Genomic DNA, 18,393 nt, shown 5'->3' with positions numbered 1-18,393 from the left:
AATAAAACTGACTGGCAAAAGTTTATTAACAGATAATTGAATTTGTAAAAAGAGTCCGACGTTAAAGGATCAGTTGGATTAATGAAGGACTGCCAGTTGAAATCCCGGCTCTGGAGCTCAGTTCCTGAACACAGTGTTGTGCTGCACATGCTGGACTAAAGATTGGAACATATTTTTTCTCAATATTTTTCCATTGTAATCCTCTAATCATTCAGATTAGTCACAAATTAAAACTGGTGTGAAACCCACACATAAACCTGCCAATATTTCTAATAAAAAATAAAAACATTTTTGTCAGATTTGGAAATGTTGATTTATATTGATTATTATTGACTAGTCTTCTATCAATTACAATCACAATTAATCATGATTAATCTACAGCTGTGATTAATCAGGAAAAAAATAATAAGGGGGAAAAAAGGAGACAAAGAAATAAAATAAAATTTCAAAGGTAACTGATCATCAGATCTGCAGTAATCAATCCACAAATGAATCAGTCAAAAATGAGGTCCAACCAGCCTCAGATCAGAACACACCACAGAGAGAGTGGGAGGGGTTGGTCGGGGTGGGGGGGGTAAATTTGGCCCAAATTGTGAGCAGTTACTGTATGTGGTCCAGCATCAGCTGCCGCAGCAGTTTGAGGCTGATCATTCATCTGTTGACTGGAATAAAGTCAGAGGAGGGGGACTGATTAAAGAACCCCCCCCCCCAGTTTTTAATCAAAGTAAATTAGACCACCAAACACTCCTCTAATCCCCCGTTTCCCCCCGTACTCTTTATTTTTCTTCAGATCCACTTGTTTGTCTTTTTATTCTCAAGTTTTTACTTTTTTTTCTCTCCTTTCTGATCTCTGCTCCGTCTGAGAACCTCCTCCCACCGTCGTGACCTCCTTTATAACCTCTCACCTCCTCTTCCTCTCCTTAGTCTCCCTACACCCCCCCCCCCCCCCCCCCTCTCCCCCCCCCCCACCCCTTCCCTCCCCACTTTTACTCCCACTCACGACGGATAGCGCCATCTGTAGGGACAGACGACAGCTGTCTGCAGAACAACCACTTCATCTGGCTGCGATCTGACACCTTTGAAAAGTGGGCCTAAATTTGGCCTTGTTGTTTGGTTACCCATCCACTAGGGGCAGTGAGGAGTTCAGAATGTATTTCCTCGGCAAAGACCATTTTTCGTGTAACATTTCTTCGCGAAGGGAGGTACAAACAAAGGCAGTGAAAGAGTTTCATTTATTTATTAATTTAATGATAAATTTTATGAAGGTTTATTTTACACGTCTGTATTTTGTGGAAAATCCCACTTAAAAAAATAAACAGTCCAAACTGCTATCACATTTTTCATTTCACACACCCCCTAGTGGCCGCTACACTACACTTTGGGAATCCCTACATTAATGGATGGATGTGAGCTGAACTTCACAGCATCACCAGCCCCGAAAGAAAAACAAAAACCAGATGAACTGAAAGCAGAGTTCAGGAGGTGACGAGAATCCTTTCCAGATTTAAATCGTCTCAAATGTCTTTTTTTCTTAATCCCTTATCCTTCAAAACTCAAATCACTTCGATCATCAACCGCCAGATGTTACTTTACTGATGCTCCGAGGATCAAATAAAACATTCAGGTGTTTACACTAAGAATTGACCAGTTGATCAAATCAATGCACGTCAGAAAAATCCCATTAAACCATAGAGCGGCCAATCTTTTCTGTTGGTAAAACAATTTTACCCTGGAGACTCAGGATTGTTTTCCAAAAGGAAGACTAAAGTGGAGCACCGACAGAGGGAAGAGCCAGACTGATGAAAACAGCGTCGGGTTCTCTCTGTGGTCCCACAGGCATGACTGACAGGGTCTAAATCACCCCACCGTCTGAGGTTTATTTTTAGGACGTTCCTTCATAACTTCTCAAAGTAATTCTCTGCACAATCTACGTGAACTAAATAATCTGCAGGATTACCCGTGCTCTCACACCACCATAATCTGTTCCCTCTTCTCAGAGTCAGTTAGCCTATTGTTAACACAGTTTATTCTAAGTATAGTCGTCCTTTTTGCCGCTTCTTTTACACTTCCAGCCGCCTGTCACTTCCTGACCTTTTCTGTAGATTGGACAAAGCATTTTTTAAAGGTTTCCGTCAAAAGAAAAGAACAGAAGCCAACACTTTTTCCTTGTGTGATTACGCCCTTCACAAACCACACACACCAGGCAACAGTTGCCTCGATCACATGAGCCTCCTTCATCTGGTTCTTCAGACTACAGTGTTTGATTCAGCCGACCGTCTGTAACAGGAGGAGAAGAAAAAGACACGAGGAGGAGACTTGGATCATGTCGGTGAATTCCTTTTGTCTCGTCACCGTTTTCACACTCACTCAAAAAAAAAAAAAAAAAAAAAAAAGAGCTACAAAGCTTTCTGCTTCACACGCTGCTGGCTAATTGCATCAAAGCAGAGGGAGACAGTTGACTCGGCCGCCGTGTTTGTACAAGCATCAAAAGACAGAGCTGCAGGAACTGAGACCATGTGCCAAACACCAGCGCTCCAGCGTAAGGATGCAGAGAGCAGAGGAGCGTGACGGTGCCATTTGTTTGCCACTTAGCTCAACAAACACAACCTGACAACAAACACACAACCTGAATGTCACTCTTCCCGTTTCATTACGGAGTAAAACTTTTCTAATAGTTTCCCGAAAAGAAGGGAGATCGGTTTTACACGGATCAAGGACGGAGAGAAAAGGTAAAATAATAACAACGAGGAAAAGGTTAGTGTGTGGACGGAGAGGTGGAAATAAAAGGAAGAGTCTGGAGTTTGGATGTATGTATAGGTTACATTAAGTTAAAATTAAGTTAAAATAATAATAATATATAAATGTGTGTTAATGTTCTGACTATTAGACCAGAGGAATAGAGAGAGGTAGACGGAGAGAGAGAGACGAGAGAGAGGTGCAGGGCAGAGTGTGGACGAGCAGAACTTCCTCGCAGCTAAAATGTTGACAGTGTCTGCTCATTCAGCCGTGTGACATGATTTATGTGTGGGACACGGAGTGTAAATGTCCTGCCTGTGACCAGCAGACCAAACAGCACTCCAGGCCTGAAGACTAAGAAAACTGATTAGCCGCTGTTTTCCGACCAGCACTTCCGGACCATTCCCTCCGTTTGCTCTTCCCTCTATTTATCTCTGTCGTCGTCTCTGCTTTGTCTTCTCTCCCACCCTCATTGCTACAAACTTTTCTTCTTCTTTTATCTTTTAACCGTTCACCCTAGAGCTGCACAATTAATCGAATTCTAATCACAGTTTTGGCTGCTACGATCTGCAAAATGTCAGAAATCAGGGAAAAAAAAAACAAAAACTGCTGCATATAAAATCAAGTACTTTCCACCTGCAGAGAGCGACCAAGAGCTGCCTAATTAGGAAGTGAGCGAGTGACGCCAGGAGGCATCGAGTTGTTGAAGGACTAGTGTGAGAGTGAGACGCCGCGTCAGGAGCAGAAGGTGACGGAGCCACAGGACGTGGACGTGGACGTGGACGTGGACGTGGACATGAGACTGAGCTGGTGTTGACCAGCAGAGAGTGATTGAAGTTCAGGTCAGGTTTGTCAGGAAAACTAAGTTGATCAACCGCCTGGAAAAAAACTCCATCAACACTAATTTGGTGACTGCATAAAGGCTAATGCTAACGCTAACACTGGTCCGTGTCAAGCGCTGACCCAGACAACATGACCGTAACAGAAACCCTGCACTGGGGGACAGCGTGTCCGTCCACCTGTTAAAGACACAGGGAAACAACAACAACAACAACAACAACAGATGCAGTGGATTTTTACTGTGAGCAACGAAGCCAAACTAAATGAAACTAAAGTTTCCTCAACAGTAACAGGAGCTGCTCTTCTAAAAGTCAATGGAATATTTTTAATATTTATTATTTATTTAATATTTTTTAAATAAATTCAATTATTTTATTTATAATTTATTTTTATTTTAAGTTTAATTTTGAACTAATAGCCTTGTTAATAATAATGATAATGTGATATTTAGGAAAATCAATTTATTTCAATTTATCATAATTAATTATGACTAATTACAGTTATGACTAATGATGATTAATTCACAGCTATCCTGTAATCAATTGTAATTATCTGTTCAACAAATACTAACAATAATTACAACAATAATAATAATGATGATAACAATGATAAATGATAAATTGATTTTTTTGACTATATTCGTGAAATACCAGCCTGAAATTCAGACATTGGTGATGAAGACATTCTGGATCTTTTTTATTCCAACGTATATTGAAATAGAATAAAATATATTGTTCATTCCTCAGTTCATTCTCTGACAAAGAATAATAAATAAAGCATTACACCTGGACTCCACGGAGCTGTCGGCACGATGGACGGTGAACAGAGCAGCTTCACACATGGGTAGAATTGGTTTTAAATCCATTTTATATCAGGTGAAGACACAGGTCAGAGCAAAGCACATTAGAACAACATTCCAACAAGTGGACACGTGGGTGAACCGTCGACCCTGTGATGAACGACCCGTCCAAGCTGAGCCGCAGAGAAGGGGATTTATTTACCCATCAAATACATCGTTGTTTTACAATCTCTCACCAAGATAGAAAAGCAAAACAACCATTTCTCCATCTTCATGGACGGAGAGTCTACTGAGGCATGGACCCAAAGGCATGATGGGAAGTTCCATGTAAAAAAAATAAAAAATAAAAAAGGCCCTGTGTGGTCATGTTATCCTGCTCAACTTCCCAAAGTCAAAAGAGCTGAACATTTGAGATCATTAGTTCCAGATACTTTGCTCTTCAACCAGGCAATAAAGGAATTGTTTCAGGAAGTAAAAAGAGAAAGAACTGTGTCCAGGTGAGGAGAGCAGAGACGACAGGAGACGACAGGAGACGCCAGAACAGACGACAGCAGTGGAGTGGAAGCTGTGTAGGACAAAAAGCAGAGCCACAGCTCTGGGGTCCGGGTTAGGAATAATATCATGTGGCAGATTTAGAGTGTAAAATACTGGGTGGTTCACTGAATATTTATGAAACTCAAGGCTCAGGCGGAGGAAAGATTCAACGTCTAGAAGGTGTGAAAGACGGAGACGGACACATGGAAATAGGCAGGGACAGGTTGTCTCCTCTGATGAATATTGACAGCCCCAAGTCGCAGATTAAAGGCCGGACAACTGCTTCAATAATGTTAAAAACCACCAGGGGGCTCTGGCCAAATAAAGGAACAGAACGAGAGCGAGAGAGAGAGAGAGAGAGAGAGAGAGGGAAAAAAATGAGATCAGGTAAAAGTGACTTCAAAGTAGGTGAAAAGACGACAAAAGTACAGAACAGAGTACAAGCACCAGCAGAAGTTCAGGTGAAGGAGGAAACCTAGTGGTTTTAAATGGAAGCGTCTCAACAACAACAACAACAACAACAACAACAACAACTGTCCCTGAAGTTTTACCACATGGACTGAACTGACGGAGCGTTTTTCACTCCATGTCTGACTAATAAAAGAAAAATCTTCATGTGAATTTACCAAATTTGTTGGGTTTTTTTTTTTTAGACAGAGAACTATTTAGCTTGTCCTCATTGTTTCTTCAGCTTGATCAAGATAAATGTTACCTTTTTACTCAAGCACACAAACAAGGTTAAACCACTGCGTGGAAGCAGAAATGACAAGGGCATAAATTATTTTTTTTAAGTGCCTAAAATTACACATTACCTGTGTGAAAAACACACAGAGCTGCTGTGATGTTGTGGAAAATGAAAGCTTTTAACACAACAAAAACAAAAGGTGAGGATGGGAGAGAGAGAAAATGTCACGATCGACTCAAAGACAAAGTCACATGGAGGTAGACGGACGGACGGAAGGGTAGATAGAATGAGGGCAGACTGGGCTGGACATAAAAAGCGGAGCAGTGGCAACAGCTGTTCCGTTGCCTGTTCTCTCTGAGCCCAGATAACAACACGGCTCGGCAGCGCACCCTGGGGAGGCACCAGAAAAGGCTCCTAAAAAGAAGAGCCCAATCACCAGGCTGTGTCGTTAACAGGCTTTTCTCAGGCGTGTCGTCTGTAAGGTCTCCCATCTGCTCCCACCACTGCACATACCAACACACTACAGTCTGTGTGTGTGTGTGTGTGTGTGTGTGTATACACCGGTGCTGCCAAAGACGTCGTGTCACGTTTAATTTCACATAAATCCACACTGAGTGAGAGTTGATTCCCGTTCGCCCACATCTGATCCTTGATTTGTCGACAACGACGGTAACGACAAGTTTCCGTCAGTTTGTTGTGGTCCTGACGTTTACCTTCTACTGTTGACGTAACACTTCTTGAAGTGAAATGTACTACGAATAGCTTATAAATACTCAGACGTAGCTAAAATGATTGGGCAAAAAAGTTTACGAGAATCATTGTGATTCTTGACAGCAAAAATACTGCATGTATTTTTCCCAGTATCACAGTACTCTGTTACTATGAAGTCCTGTTATTCTATTATACACTCTGTTTTCAACACTAACTATACTACAATCCTACTGTCAATAGTTCAGTCAATCTACACTAAAAACAAACAAACAAAAAAATACGATGTCTCTGTGAACAAACTGTTTTAAAAAAAAGACCATTTTCTTTTGCTGAGAATCACCACCAGACCAGGGACAAAGTTTGAGACCATAAATCCTAAGGGTGAAGTTGAACTTTTAATTTTTCACATTCCACACAGTATACATTGCTGTTTTTTTTTATTTTAGTAACTTTAACTTTAAGTAACTTTTTTTTTTTTTTTTTAAAAACCTCCTGGTGACGCGGCCCATGGATAATCTACAGCCTGATGGTTTGTGGCGTTACTTAGAAGCAGCAAACTGAGAGCAGATAGAAATATTAAATATAGATGGCTGCGGCTGACAGGAGAGAAGATGAACCATACAATGTCTGTATGACACTGTATAGCGCCCCCTCTGTGCTTATTATCAAGAGGTTTTATGTCAGGGCTGTCAGGCTGCTTCAAATGTCACGCTGTGTGTGGGAACCTGTTAAATACAGGCTCATCTGTTGCTCTTTTTACGCTGCTCCTCATCCACACAACACTAACAACCCTCATCAACAGGTCCTGGAACAGAACACAACGGTGTTTTAGTGTAAACACATCAAATACCTCCAGTGTAAATACCTGTGATTTCTCATTATAACAGATTGAGTTTCCCCTCTTCACATGCCACACAGTGCACCTTCTAATTCTGGCTGAGGTTGATGACTGACTCACTTTCACCGTGGCAGGTCACACAGGATTGTTACCTGACTTATTTTTGTTCCATAACTGTCTGACTGGCTAAAATTTGGTCAAAAAAAAGTTGGCGGCCATCAGTCTACGAGTTCCTTCTCTGGGTTTTATTTAACTAACCAGTATGACTTACGCTCCCTCATGTCAAACGGGACAAACACGGGCGCAAAAAAAAAAAAAAAAAAACAAGCTGGCCTTTCCAGCTCCATGGTTAAAACAGAAAAGTAGTTTCATTGAGTGAAATGTTACTGTTGTTTTGCCTCTGGTGTCATTTCGCTCGTTCAGACTCGATGCTGCCGCCGCGTTTCTTTGTGGACGTTCGGTCTCTTCAACTTTGCTCGGTGACTTTCAAATGAGAAACATGTTTAAGCGGGAGGCCAGCGGGGGGCAGTAATCCATCGTTAATGTTCAGTCATTTCACTTTTATATTTCTTACACGGCCTGACCTTGTGTTGCTTCCGCTTTAATAAAATGTGAATTTCAACTTTTGTGTTTCCCTTGTTCCCTGAGAATTATGCGACATCATCTGCTAAACTGTGAGTCTCCAGGTTCATCCACCGTCTGCCACTCAGCGTGTCGGCCGCCGCCGCCGCCGCAGCTTTTGGCAGCGGTTTTTATTTTAGTCTGACTGTTAAGAGATCAGAACATGAATCAGTGGAATTACACACTTTGCCTGTTCTTCAAAGATATAGCCATTACTATTCCAGTGGTTACCCATGCAGACACAGTACAATAGTCTTTCATATCGCACAGCATGGTGGGATGATTTTCTCAAGAAAAACCCATTTTTATTTTACAACTGTATAAAATATAAATGATAAGGAGCAGTAAAAGGCACTGAAGCAGGCAGAGAATCAACCTTATAATGTCTCTTTTTTTCCCTGGGATTACTAGGAGAACGTATTGGACCATCTAAAGATCAAATTAAACATTTTACCAGAGTAAATGCCATGTCTGCCGCAGGAGAACCGGTGAAAGAGACCTGAGAAAGTCGTTTTATACCCGACAAGATATTAAACCGCAGTGTTTCATCAGCTGCTAAAGAAGTGAAAACTTCACTTTATGTTATTTTGATTATTAAGTCATAATGACGTTTTTACCACCTTTGAATGAACCATCGTTAGCGCCCCCTGTTGATGAGGTTAAATTGAGATGTATGAACTATTTGTTAATAAAATAATTAAACACATACAGTCCAATATTGATGGATATATTTGTTCACACAAATGAAGAAGGTGTCTGACATGTCTGGTCGAAGGTGATTTGTTAGTTATACTATAATCCTAATCCTTTATAGATTTACACCTTGCACAACCCTGACAAGGCAACCCACTGACTATAACGTTGTGATCCAGTTCGATGTTTTAATAACTGCAAAGACCTGGTTCGTTCTTCGGGGCCTATTGTTACTGTGGATGATTAATTAGCTGGTAATCCTCCCTCAGGTGAAATGCAGAAAGTGCTCCACTAAAGATACCTGCGTTTCTACATTTAGCCGTTACCATTTTGGTCATTTCTTCTTTTTGTGAGTTGCAAAAACAAAAAAATCCATTTCTAAAAAGGTTCAGCTGCAGTAAAGCTCCCAGGGACTCGGAGGACGCGCAGCAAAACGCTGATATCTGGGATTTTTGTCAACACTCGTCTAAAACGCAAAGATTAAATAATAAAAACTTGATATAAAATGTCTTCCGTCTTCTTTCTTTTCTTTGAGGAGTTTGTGTTTAGCTTTGGATTTCATCAGGGCCGACGCGTCCCCCCGAGCCCTGAGCTGATGACTGATTAGAGCGGCTGTGTCAACAAGCTAAGAAACAGATTAAATTGTCTGCATGGCTGCATAAATACCCATTGTATTATATCCTCTCACAGTGATATACATCACAGTGAACACACATATTTGTCTTCATAAAAAAAATAAAAAAAAAAAAAAAAAAAACAGCAAGTAGCAGGGTTCTAGCTTTCAACATTTTTAGCAAAAAATGAAAAGAGTTATTTTTACTTTTTGTTTTTGACTGTTTCGACGTCTTCAGGCATAAAAATAAAGTGAATGAGATAATAATGAGTTCATGGAAAGAGCTTTTATAGCTCCTGTTTATATTTAGTCACAAATCTTCTACAATTGTTAATTGTTGAACCTGTTAATGGCAAAAAAATATATATTCAAAATGACAAATGTAGCTTTAAACCCATGTTGAATAGTATGTGTGTTATTAACTGTTAATGTTAATTAAATACAATTCAATGACTAAATATAAAAAGAACAAGTGATCTTTTATAACTTTAAATATATTTATATTTATATACTCTACTCCAGTACGTGGAGTGTCCACATCAACATTTGATACAGATATTTATAAATGCTACGTCTTCAACACGTCCTTCCATCCCTCCGTCTACATCAATGTCAAAACTGAAAAATAATACATGCTGTGTGGACAGAGGAGCTCAGATATAATGCCTGGTCTTCACCATTCCCTTTGAGCACCACGGCTCCTACACTCTCCCCTCAATATTAATGTTTACGCCCCGCTGCGAGAATCTTAACCCGTTTCAGTTGAAAATCAATAGCCCGTGTGAATCTGTTGCTTTCCTCTTGCATCACATCATGTGCTACGAAAGAAAGTTATGAGCCTGAGAAAATGTTTTCGTCGTTCCCGGTCTGATCAGTATGTAAGGAGGAAAACTCGTGTCAGTCTATCACAAATAATCAGTAGGACCTCGGTCTGTTCTGTCGACGCAACAATGTCGTTTTACGTAGTGTATTCTATCACTGTTGGCAGGTTGTTATCTCTGATGTTAAACTGTGCGTTTAGTCTGTACGCTCAAAATGTCATCGCTCATGCAAAGAAACATGAACCACACTTTTTATCAGTGTGTTTAACTTGTGAAAAGTCACTCCAGTTTAGTCTGATATTTTTTGGTCAGAAAAAGATCGTTTAACTTGTGAAAAGTCACTCCTTTTTCTTCCTGGACTGTCCAGTTTAGAGTGATATTTTTTGGTCAGAAAAAGATCGTGCTCCCACAGCTCTGTGGACAACCTGGAGAAACTGACGTCCTCTTCTCTTTACCCTCTTCACCCTGATAATGATCTGACCTGTGGCCGTTCCTTGCAACCAGCAGAGCGTCAGCAGAAGCTGGACGTTGGCTCTGGTGCCCTCTGCCACTGGCTTTACATCTCGCCCTACTTGTCTGCTGTGTTCAACTCCAACCATCCAAGAACAGGTCAACAGCAGACCCTAGAGGCAGCTGCTTGAACAAGTCACCTTTAGCTGCAAGTGAGACTTGGACACCGGACAGAAACGGTGTGAGAGATGTAGAGGAAAAAAATATGTGTATTCAACTTTACTGTGTACTGCACGGACAGAGTAGTATGTGGAGTTTGATTCATTTGAAAAAAGAAAATTAAAACTAATTAATGAGGGAAAAAAGTCCAAGAATTTAGTCATAAGGTTTTGTCTGAGTGACAGAAGAAGCTGCAGTTGTTGTTCAAACTGTTCAGTCATGTACAAATAATCAAAATAATTAAAATTAAAATAGTCACTGAAAATAGAACACACACACTTCTACACATGTATTGGATGGTTTTTTTATCCCTAATTCCGTCAGGAAACGGTGCTGTTTACGAGGTCACGCCCTTTGTGTTGTGTTTAACACCATTACCTAGAAATCCAGCTCCACATTTAGAACTAAACTCTACGGTCTCACCCACTAATGCTGGGGTTAAGCCTTGTGGTATTTGTTAGATCCTTGGAATATTAAAGCGTTCCTTATTAGGCAGCAGCTAAATGAATTAAACACTTCCTTCCTCTAATCAAATAATTGCTCGGTGGAGATAACGCTGGCGCGCTGTGATTGAGACTAATGCACGAGAAACACGACTGGATCGGTAATGAAGAAGTTCGCCCTTCTCACTTAAAGTCATCTTTGGTTCAGACATCTGCGCTGATCGTGGTTTTAGTCTAAAGTTGGAATGGAAAATATAAGTAACCTCTAAGTTACTTGACAGGAGTCAAATCTGCTCACAGTGACAGTGACATTAGTACAGACCAAAATACAGACATGAACCTGATACCAAATACTGGATCCTACTTCATACTGGTCTTTCAAGTGGACCAAGTCGATCCACAGTTTACAAAGTGCAAAAATGTTTAGTTTTGAGAATACATTTTTACTCCCATTTGCAGGAGAATTCAGAGGAAATACAAAGATCCACACAGCATCGATTCAGACGATCCTTACGAGTCATTTCAACGATGACCGTCCAATGACAGCACTGACAATTCTGTAGTCATTCTAAAAATTCTCAAAGATTTTTTTTCCCAACAATGCAGGTAAACAGGTCATTTAAACTCTGAATGAAAATGGAAATGCAATTCATATATTTCTCACGCCGTAAACTCAACACATTCCCTCCTCAAACCTCTCCATCATTTCAGCCACAGACAGAACGGTGTGTCGGTGTCAGAAAGTGTCTTGCTCGTTGGCGATACGGCCAACGGTGGCACGGTGTGTAATGAGGGACTGTCTCTGAATCACTGAGGGGAGACGGCAGTGACAAGCCGGCGTGGGAAACTCATCTAAATCACATTACTAAACCCTGCCCTGAAGGCTCGCATGGCTGGCAGATTAGCCTGCACGGGCTGTCGCCGTTTCTGCCGCTGCTCGCTCTGAATTCTTTGCTTTGTGTAGGTTGACGGGTAATAAATATTGTAATCAGGCCGCATGACGACGAATCCTTTAAAGATCACTGTGACACACACAGAGAGAGAGAGAGAGAGAGAGAGAGAGAAATGGATATGTAAGTAAGAACAGTATAAATGTTAATCTTTCAAGTGATTGTGTGGGGAATGGATGCTACACTTCTTCCAGTAATCAACCCCTGACCAAAATAATTACTGTCAATACTATTTAACACCCGGAGAAAACAGCGTTCAGCTCCAGTTTGGTGTGGAATTATTTGGGTATTTACTGTTTTTATTTTTTTTTTTTTTTTAGAAACGTTTGCCCTGGTTTGCGGAGAGAAAACTGGACTGGCATTTATGTGACATTAGTGAGGGCCATTTAGTTTTGACTGTCAAACTGCAGACGGGGCTCCTGTCTTGTCTCTGGGCAAACAAGCCCCGGTTTAAAAATTACAATTTCAAACAGTCGAACTCCTCACAGTTCCCATAAAGCAACACAAACGAAAGAAAGCGAATTCAGCACAATTCACGGCGGACGACCAGCAAACGGAAACAAAGGCGTCTCAGCACAATTCCGGCGTACGACCAGCAAACGGAAACAAAGGCGTCGTCCGAGTACAGCACCGCGTGACGACAGCGCCGCGTGACGACATACTCATCCACACATTTCAGCGCTCTACGTCTGAATGATGGAACAAGACTTAATGAATTTATGGGAGACAGTAACGTAAACAAAACACTGTAGGTTGAGGATGTCGTAAACCAAAGACCAACTGTAGTAAATTCACAGTCTCAACTGTGTTAATCCAGCAGTTTAGAACATCAGGGTTTCTGATGATAGGATTCTTATGGGCTAAACATGCAGCCAAATAAAGATTCCTACAAATAAGTCATGCTATATATGACAAATGCAAACTCAATTATTAGAGGAAAACATTTAAAAATATGCAGTAAGTGTAAGTGTGACAAAGGGATATTCTTGGTTCTACTTGGGTGGAAAGAAAATTAGATTAATTAAACAAAGTGAATTGAATTATTTTAATTTAATGGTCAACAGATTTAACCCACAGACCAGGGATTTTCTACTGTTCAAAAAAAAACAAAAAACAGAATGGATAAAAGGTGTAGTACAAGTCTGGAAAAAAAACCTCTGGGTTCTCCAGGTCCAACCTCTGGTACTTCTAGTACTGCAGTATAATTCATGTAGTTAGGTTTATCTTTCCAGGGATGGATTGATGACCACACTTGACCTTTCTCTGTAACCACCTGCTCCAAATTCATCGGCTCAGGTACGCACACATTCACACCTGAGGTACATCCACAGCAACCGTGTAACACCCTGCCATTTGTCCTGCACTTGAAAGCAACTCTTGAGATAGTGGAGGTTAAGCTCATCACTCAACGGCACCTTCACAGAAATGACTTTGGGAGAATCCGCGGTGGTGGGTTTATCCACGCCGCCTGACTTTGTAAGTCTTTGCGGAGATGGAGCACCGTCCGTTGTGTTAGTGTCGCTTTAAGTATTTTTGGTTCAGTGGTTTAAAAGTTATTTATATCTTTAAAGTTTGACACAAACAAAGTTAGGGACAGATTTTTATCACCACTAGCATCTTGGGTTTGGCCACGACGTCGACCTTTCCCTGAACCTACTTGGTTCCATGAAGGTCACCGGAGCCACACGTGCTGCTTTTAATGTTCCCTTTAATATTAAGTATCATACTTGGGAGGTTTGTACCTTCTGTCGGTAGAGTTAAACGTATGAAAGCCAAGACGTATATATTTATATACCAAGTGACTGGTGTTAAGTGGAGTGAAGCCCACAGCACCTCTGGTCTCTGTGAAGCTGACAGGGCTGGTCCCTCGTGGCCAGTCAGGACTCGGCAGTGTAATTTATGCATCTGAATAATTAAGGCGCCGGTCGACAGCAGAACACATGAATATCAATAGGAAGGAAGAAAAAGTTGGATTCCTTCAGCTGGTGAAGCAAAGCCATCCACAGCCGATGCATGTCTGAAACGTTATTAGCATATTTAAAATGGATTCGTCGACTTTCACGAATCTGATTGATGTGCTACAGAGCGGGCCCCACACTGTGACAGAGTGAAGAGCGGAGATGATGGAATGATAGCCATCTGACAGAACCAGAAAAAACAAAAGTCATACTTGTGAAAACTCCTCTGTACATCCAGCATCTTTTTTTATCCAGTTTTTGTGCCTTTCTGATCGGGCGCAGTTGCCTCACATGACCACAAACAATAAGAGCAAACAAACGTACAAACATTAACAAATTGACACGTTCAACAAATAAAATCAATTAAATAAATTAAATATATATAAGTATGCAAGTTTAAGACACGTTCTACAAATAAAATCAATTAAATCAATTAAATATATATAAGTATGCAAGTTTTATAAAATGCCAAATTTTCCAGAAAATAAAATTCTATATCACAATTCAGTTCGGTCAATTTTAGCAACAAAAAAAAAATTGCCAATTACCACAGTTACAGTTACAGTTACTGTAACTGTAATTAGTCAGAAACAATTTATACATTTATATATATATAAAACCAAGTCTCTTCATAATGAATCCTTTCATGTCATGAAATAAAGCATTTTATTGCGTTACTGTACGGAGGACGTGTCATAATAATGTGAACAAAGTCCATTATGAAATGAAACTGCTCATACGTGGTGATAAAAAAAAAAAAAAAGAACCTCAGCTGCCATTAAATCTATACTCTGCTGTGCATAATAATTTAAAATGATACCATTTCTGGCAGAATAAAAACCCTCAAATCTGACAGACACAAACACACAGAGAGAAAAACCCACTGAAGTCACGCTCCTGAGTCTGTGATAAAGCCAGGGTCAGAAAAATAATGTCACAGAGAGTCCATTAAAATAGGCCTAATTAGGTGGGAGGCAAACACTGCTAATGGCCTCTGACCCCACTTCACCACTGTTCAAATGCTGTGATTTCACTCCAACACTTTAACAGACGGCGGCTGGTTCTGTCATCAACGCACGGCGATTATTATTATTTCACTTACGGCTAAGCTAATGCTATATATGTGTAAAAAACAGAACATCTTTGGTCTTGATACTGTATACAGTAGATGCAAATATAGTTAAAACAGATATGCTAGCCATGCAGCTAGCCATGCAGCTAGTACAGTAGATGCAAATAGAGTTCAAAACAGATATGCTAACCATGCAGCTAACCATGCAGCTAGCCATGCAGCTAGCCATGCAGCTAGCCATGCAGCTAGCCATTAGACTGTTAGGTTAAATGTAGCACAAATTACATTTATATTCTACTAATGCTCTACACACTGCTCTTAAATACAATTTCAAGACTACAAAAACTCCAGATTCAGAAAAATTCCAGATTCCATCACATTCCGATAAGGACTGCAAGCGTACCACTGGTGATGCACACGCCATGGTTTGAGAACCACTGCTCCAAAACAAAGAATTTGTACAAATAAAAGTGCTTAACAATCATGTCGATAAATATGGATTTTTTTTGGAATCCTACTGTCAACATTTTGGAGAATCCGTGCATTTCCACTGCTATTTGAGTCCATCTAAAGGTGGAACCACTTTCCACAGAGCATGAACTTTTGACTGGCCAGCGGACAAGGCATTAAAAATAGCAGGGTTCATTATATTGCTATCAGTGTGGCGCTCACAGCCACTCAGCCACCTGGAGAGCTGTGGTAACTGTAAATCACTGCTGCACTGCAGGATAATAAATGAAGTGCTGAGCTGTCCACGTCCCTTTGTGTTTTGACACAAAATGAATTTATCACCAAATTAAAGCTGAGAGACAGCCGACATTAACTGTGGCCTCGTCAGCACAGAGTCATTTACAAGGCACACGGAGTGGAATACAGTCTGCAGCTGCAGCAGAGAGGTGTTTAACCTGCTCTGAAAACAAATAAATAAAAAAAAAAATCTTTGTAATTTGTCCTCTTGTCTCATAAAATAAATCTTTGTAATTTGTCCTCTTGTCTCTACAGAGGTGTAGAGCTCCAAATAATAAAGTTTAGTCTCCAACACAAGTCACCAAACCAGACCTTTCTATCAAAGTAGCAAAGTCAGGCAAATAATAACAAAATAGAAGCCAAACAAGAGTGAGTTTTCAAAACCAAATCCAAATGATCTTGTAAAAATGACCGTAAAAAGTCCAGAACATCAACCATGTTCATAACGTCCACATCACAGAGTACTGACAATCTCATATCATCAGTACTGACAAAAACATGCAGATTTTTCCAGATGGTGACAAGATATCAAGTCGACCGTGACGGTAATACCGTTGTCTCTCAGGTCTCATATCGTGTGACATTTTGGGACTAATGAGTTTTCTGAGTCTCGGGGAAATATTGAATTTACACAGGACAGTAAATATTCATCTGATTGTATTTGGCACAAGTCTCCCAAGCTTTTTTATTATTCAAATAGATTTGTCTTAAAGTGACACGTTATATCCTGTTCATCCTGATGGATGAGGCTTTGGCAAAAACTCATTAAAACCTTGGGTCTCTGTACAGCTGTGCTTCATCCTCACAATCCAACAGACAACAAAAACCACCAAGACCAAAACAGTCATTATACAAAAAGTATCATGTGTATAATTTGATTTCAAAACAGCTGAACAACCATTTCATCTTTCTTAAGGAAAGTCAAATTATAAAGACAAAGTGGTTTAAACACAAACGGCTACAAACACACACATATTCACAAATACAAATACTCTAAAAAATTGAATTAGTCCAAACAGGTGACGTGGAATTACCGAGCTGATCAGAACACTTTAAACGCACCTTTAGTTGAATTAAAAACAGTATGAAAACTTATGAAAACTTATGAAAACCTACGACACAGAGTCGACAGGAAGTGGCCGAGGCTCCAGCGGTGAAAGCTGGAGCCTCGGCCTGTTGTTGCAAAACAGTCAACGGGGCAAAATATACGAAACGAACGAAAAACAAATAAATGCAAATAAAACACGGTGCGCGGCGTCACGAGCACGAGCGCAACACACACATAAATGAGTGCATTTTATAAAAACGAAACTTACAAGAAATCTGCAGAAAATTCGGCACCAAACATTTCAGGCCAGGCCTACCTGAGACGAGGGGGGACTCCGGGTGACGTCATCGGGCACACGTGGTACAGAGGTCACCTGACCTACAGACTGCCTACCTGCAGTGACTGCCTGACTGACCAGGAGCTGTTAAAGGTACACGTCACTATGTATGCGTGTGTGTTTTACATATATATATATATATATATATATATTGTGTATATATGTTTAAAAAAAAGGATAATTTTAGACCTGTAATTGGAAAATTTTTGTTATTTGTCAATAAAAATAATTTGAAAAAAAAGATACATTTCACTCAAAGTCTGCAGTGACATAAAGACGCTGCAGCGTGATGGGATTTTTATAGTTTTTTTTATTAGTAAATTCAAAAACTATAATTTAATGTATTAGTCTTGGAGGTTTTTTTTCTGACAGGCCAGTTTTTTTAAATTTTGTGAGAATTTGCCCCATGACTGATGTATTGGGTGGCACCCAGTCCTCATTGACCTGACTTACAAACCTGGGACGTAGCAGAGACAGGTGGGAAACATCAGCATCTGAACTCTCAAGGACGTGCAGTGGTGTTTTGATTCTAATCCCTACAGTTTGTGGCGCTGATTCATTTTTCCCCACCAACACCACACAGACACAGTTTGTGTTGCTACAGTCTTTATCTCGCCACCATTTGCGACATAAAACACACACACACAGCGTTGATTTGATCTGGGACAAATCCGATAATGGGGTTAGAGCCTCGTCCGTGTCAAAACAACGGCCCAATTGCGGCAAACAATTAGACGCTACAGAGATAACAACAAAACCTCATTTTAGAGTAAGTGCAACATTTATATATATATATATATATATATGGGAGCCGGGATTGGAATCACTCATTTAATACGTCTGACATTCTGCAGTCGAACGGAGAGGCCGGGCGACGGGAAGAAGATCCAGAGGACTAAGCCTCCCGCTGATGCGGCTGATAAGTTTTATAGGTTTACATAAATAAACAAGCAGAGCAGGGTTTAATCCCCTGGTGGGTGTTCTGTAAACGATAAGAATTGATGTCACTGCTGGGCTGGGCTGCTGTGGTCGGTGCAAACCGCTGTGTTACTGAAGGCAGGAGGGGGGGGACGGGGGGGGCAGGGGAAAGGTCAGGGCAAATTAATGAAATGATGGATGCTGGGGCGAAGCTGAAAATAAATCAGGGAGGGAAACAAATTGATTGAGAAATTCAGTAGGGAAACAAGAGGACGCGTGGATGTGGATGAGACAGTTTGGTGAAGAAAAAGAAAAAAGTAATCGACCAATGACTTTATTGTCTTTTGTTTTGGGTCCACC

The 18,393-nt window shown here is 40.5% G+C and overlaps 1 long non-coding RNA gene across 2 annotated transcripts in view; it reads right to left on the bottom strand.

Annotated features, from left to right (window-relative positions):
* The window catches only part of LOC107988600 (uncharacterized), a 138,288-nt gene extending 121,149 nt beyond the window's left edge, over nt 1-17,139 (bottom strand). For both annotated transcript variants that reach the window (XR_003049682.1, XR_001760091.2), the window contains exon 1: nt 17,047-17,139. This is a non-coding gene — a long non-coding RNA (uncharacterized LOC107988600). The remainder of the gene's footprint in view (nt 1-17,046) is intronic.
* Nucleotides 17,140-18,393: the final 1,254 nt, after the last annotated feature.

Source organism: Cynoglossus semilaevis, chromosome 5 (genome assembly GCF_000523025.1).
Source record: "Cynoglossus semilaevis isolate Cse_v1.0 chromosome 5, Cse_v1.0, whole genome shotgun sequence".
Classification (NCBI taxonomy): domain Eukaryota; kingdom Metazoa; phylum Chordata; class Actinopteri; order Pleuronectiformes; family Cynoglossidae; genus Cynoglossus; species Cynoglossus semilaevis.
This window is presented reverse-complemented; position numbering and strand designations above follow the sequence as displayed.